We start from the raw sequence: 5,464 nt of genomic DNA on the forward strand, positions 1-5,464 counted from the left end.
CTAGTAACATTCATTATATCACAGAAACCCCTGGTGATTTTATTTCAGTTCCCACCCCCAGCTTTTAGCAATCAAACATGGTCTCAGGAAGGTCAATGTCACTGTGTTTCAGAGGAATTCAGGAGCCTTTTTTGACCAGTGAGTAGCAGGGAGAAAAAAAGGAGCACAAGAGAGACACCAACTGGCCACATTAGGAACTGCAACAGGAAAGTCTTGGGGAGACAGACAAGCTCCAGGAAAAAAAAAACATTGAACAATTTCGGCTATACAGAATGATTTTCGAAGACCACAGACTTGAAAAAGAAATGACTCCAACCGAAAATAGAGTAAAATAGACCTACGTTTTATTGTGTGAAGAAAAAAAAGAAAAAAACACATCACAATCGGAAACTTCCCAGTGAATTTAAACTAAGCTCAATAGCAGAGAGTACTAAAACCAGCAAGCAAAGGAAGCTAGATCAATAACAGCATTGCCTTGGGGGTAAACACAAAGAGTGAGAGAGAGAAAGTTCAAAGGCAAATATGATTTTCCCCACAAATGTGATTTCAAGTGGAGGAATAAATAAATACTCGCCCAAAAAAAGACCACTCTGATGAATACACTAAACCCCCAGAATGCTTTGCTGCCACAAATGACCCTATGTGAAAAAAGGCCTAGACTATTAGGGGTGACAGCGGTGATTGGTGAAGCACATTAGTGAGTTACCTGTATGCTAATGACGGTAGGAGCTGGGGTCAGTACCCTACTTCACCACCGGGGGCAGTGTGATCCACAAAGTCCTCTCACCTCTGCCCATCTCTACACTCTTAATAAGGGCTTTAACAGGGGAAATTAGGCTTCCAAAAATTACCTAACCTCTCATTATGTCGCAGGTGAGTTCATGACCCGTTTACCCTTTTTACTGAGTGTGTTAGTGGTGTATTTCAGAGGGGGCATGAGTGAGTGTGTGTGTGTGTGTTTGAGAGTTAGTTCGGGCAACAGTAGGGGGCAGGCTAAGAGAGTGTGTATTTAAATGCTCTCGTCCACACAGCGTCTGCACAGAGGAACAGCACAAGGCTGTTTCTCTCACACTTCATCTCTCAGCCACACACACACACACACACACACAGGCAGGCAGGCTTACAGCCTACAGAGAGAGACTATGGGAACAGATTGGATTATTTTAATTATAGGGACTATTCTTTTAATATTGTGATATTGTTGTTTAGGCAATTCAATCATACACGTATTACTGTTGATGTGTTGAATAATACTAAAAACAAAACAAAAGATTACTTTGTGTGTTGCATTCAAAGGTAAATGTTCTCCACACAGCTAACAGAGTCTAATGGGAAACAGGGGCAGCTGACACAGGACCGTACCCGGCCACAGGACCGTACCCGGCCACAGGACCGTACCCGGCCACAGGACCGTACCCGGCCACAGGACCGTACCCGGCCACAGAACAAGCCTCAGGCACACGTCAAATCAAACGGGCCTCCTGCCACCAAACCACCCACCCACACACCACCTGTACCGATTACAACTGAACTGACAGTGCTGTAAAGGTATTGGAGACAAGCCTATTAGTCCATCTGGTCCTGGTGATATAAAAGACCTGACCCCCCCCCCCCCCCCATGTTCCTCTCATCTCTGCTCTTGACAGATCATTATCATTTCCACTGCTCCCTGAGATGTGCTGCTCTTCTTTTCTGTGCCTCTCCAAACTCCTTCTCTCCCTCCCAGTGTCCCTCCCGCACAGAACCCCTGCTCTTCCCACCTTTTCTGCACCCCCCCGCCCCCCAAGAATCACTTTTCTACCTATCCATCCCCTATCTCTGTCTCTGGTGATGGTGTGCCTCTCTCTGGCGTCCGCTGCTCTGTGCTGAGAGAAAGAGAGAGACGCCAACAGACACAAATCTGAACAAAATGTGTGTGTGTGTGTGTGTGTGTGTGTGTGTGTGTGTGTGTGTGTGTGTGTGTGTGTGTGTGTCCTTGGGAGGAGGCCAGAGCAGGGTGTCTTACAGGCTTATTATTGACCATCAACTGAATAGCATTCCTTAATGAACATCGACCTTTCAGTCTCTCTCTCTCACAAACAGACACTCACACAGACACAGACACAGACACAGACACAGACACAGACACACACACACACACACACACACACACACACACACACAGGCATATTTGACAAGAGGCTATGAATAATTTGCAGCATGTCTGCTTCTCTGGTCTTCACTCTGAAACAGAGAAAGAGAAAAAATCTGCCGACCTCATTCACCCTCCGCTTCAGTAAAGACAAGAAATGAGCACACATGCGCAGGCGCGCGGCGCGCACACACACACACACACACAAAGCTCTTCTTTTCAGTAATAAGGAATGCAGAGATCGTTATGTGAAGGCCAGAGACTTGTCAGAGGGCAGACTGGAATTGTGAGCCTCTATGATTTGACTCTCCGAGCATTCCAAGCCTTCGCCCTGACATTCTGGGTGGTGCTGCTGCGGGATGAGGAATGTGTGTGTGTGTTGTCCGGGAATGTGTCAAACAGGGGATAACGAGAGCTTCCTCTCTGTTCTGCACTCACTGTAATAGCCCTGCTTGCTTAGAATCAGTGTGAGAGATCACACATGCGCACACACGCATGCACACACGCACGCACAGCAGTGTGGTTATGCTTGTGTAACACTGCCACTGCAGACAGAAACACTTTACCATCTGTGGTCTGCAGACTCTTATAACCGTGTGTGTGTGTGTGTGTGTGAGTGAAAGTGTCTGAAAGCCACTTAACATGCATGACATGTACTCCAGGAGGCAGGCGTTGCCATAGCAACCAGCGTGGGTCACAAGCCCAGTGGGCAAATTTGATTGGCTGCACAGAGAACGTCCTGGGGGGGGGGCAACAACACAATAAATAGATCCACTTAGATCACTAAATAGATCCACTTAGATCACTAATGGACCTTTTGAGGCTTATTGTGGCCCATTGTGTCACCATGACCGTTTCCCAGAGAGCCAAAGACTTGCGAAGCGTGACGATGTCACAATCCCGGAACTCACCACAAACATTACGCCATCTATGGTTCCAATGTAAAAAAAAAATCCTCCAAAAAACTCATGGGGGAGAAGGTCCGACCTTTTTTAGGATTTAGAATTTCACGCTAGAACCAAAGATGGCGCTCTGAGTTTCTGGTATTTTGACAACGGAGCTTGACGACTACGATGACCTGACAGTATCGCTACTCAACAAGTGTAAACAACACTGGCGTGTCAACACTGGACTATGAGCAACGAGGCAGAGAGACGCAAACAAACAGAGACCAAACACCAACTCCACAGCTTGTACTAGAGAAGGACTCTCTACTAGGACTCTCTCTCAGATGAAAGACGTGAAAAGAGTACACAAACACCCACACACACACATTCTAAACCTAACACCTCTCTGAGACACAGAATAGAGTCTCCACAATTACGGTTTCGGTGGTGAAAAATAAGAGAGAAATCCAAAGACAGGGTTGAGAGAGAGCAAGAGAGAGCGCACGTGCGCATGAGAGACAGAGGCTAGTGGTTTCCACCAACGCAGAGGTGAAAACAGGTAAAGTCAGTTAGCTGTAAGCCTGCATGTGTGAGGACTAGGCTAGGCTACACCCTGAAACTATTGTCATTAACTAGAGACAGAGCCCTGGAACCAGAGAGCAGCACACAGAGAGACAGAGTTGTGAGGGCTTTAACTCAGTCACACCAAGGGGCCTATACCATAGCCCAGCTCACTACACTACGGCTGCATTAAGCTAAGACTAGCTACTTAACTCTGCACTACTCCACAAGCTCAAAGTCACTGTATGCTATGCTAATGTTGCAGCTAGCATAAATCTAAAGCAGCTTAACCACACACCCCCTTCCAGACACTCCAGACGCCTCTCTGGCTTCATCCCAGCGCGGAGGAGAGCATGGGGGGTGACAGCCAGCCAGGTGATAGGGGGCCCTGCCCCTTTAAGAGTCAAGAGTCCTAAGTATTGCGTAACGTCATCTCTGCCTAGAGCAAGAGAGAGAGAGAGAGAGAGAGGGACCCAGAGAGCCTGTGGCTGGGCTTGGGAGGCCAAGGTGGAGGAGGCAGCACAGTGGAAACACTATCTAAACATTGACAATGTCCATGCTTTATCTAACCAGGCAGCCCCCCCACCGTCCACCTGAGAAAAGTGACTTCTTAACTGAGGAGGCTTAAAAAAGGTTGACTCTGGGATATGATGTCATACCAGGAAGTCACAGCAACTTGTAAAAGCTGTGAAGAAAAGGTCGGCACCGCCGCGATATGCGTACAGGAGTTGACAGTCTCCTCCCATTCGGATAGTTTTTTTTTTTTTTTTGTACCCATTGACGTCATATCCCAGAGTCTACCTTTAATGCATCAGCATACTACTGTGGACACAGCTCTGTGATCCCCTGGACAGAATGCCACACACACACACACACACACACACACACACACACACACACACACACACACACACACACACACACACACACACACACACACACACACACACACACACACACACACACACACACACACACACACACACACACACACACACGACTGAAAAAAAAAGCAGCAGTAGTAGCAAAGCACATCAAGAGAAAGAGATGGAAGAGAGAGAGAGAGAGAAAAGTAGCGGGTGTCCTTCAGATGTTGAAGAAGAAGTCCACATTCACCTGAGAGAGAGAGGAATGCCATAGAGAGAGGGAGAGATGGAAAGAGAGAGAGAGAGACAGAGAGAGAGAAGAGGAGGAGGAGGAGATCAAACAAACAGCCTGAGAGGGAATGCGCAAGGCAAAAGGAAAAATTAGCATAGAGAACAGTGGCCCTGTTTAAATATCCTTTAGAAATGCATCTGTCCTTTCTCACTTCCCTTGGAGTCTTCACCGCTTTAAGAATGTGAGTGTATTGGTCCGTGAAGCTTTTCATCGCAGTGGTTTCACCTATCAAGTCGTGTTAGATCAGTGATTACAGCCTAGGAAGAGAGAATGGTATTCTTAAAGTATTGGAACAGGACCTGGCCCAGTTCTGTTATGTGCCACTGTAAGCACACTTCGGTAACTCTGAACAGTTTGCCATCGAGGTCAGTGGTTCTGGTTCCACAATGGTGGGTCATGGTCCATTCTTTTTGGGGGCGTGGGTCCTGAATGATTTGGAGGTGGTAAAAAGATTTGGAGGTGGTAAAAAGAAAAAAAGGTGGATCTTAAAACACTGAGGTAAAATGTGCTGATGTAAACATGAACGGTGTTCACCCTGCCCTCCACTACCTCATTGGTCCTGCCCTCCACTACCTCATTGGTCCTGACTGAAAAATTGGTTTGGTTTCACCTAAATTGGTTTAGTTTCACTGAAGACGTGCTCAGCTAGGAAAGAGACGAGGCCGTTCACCATCGTAGCAAAGCACAGCAAACCTCCAGTCCCCTCTAGTGAGTGCGAGAGCTTCAA

This window comes from Argentina silus (genome assembly GCF_951799395.1).
Source record: "Argentina silus genome assembly, chromosome: 13".
NCBI lineage: Eukaryota > Metazoa > Chordata > Actinopteri > Argentiniformes > Argentinidae > Argentina > Argentina silus.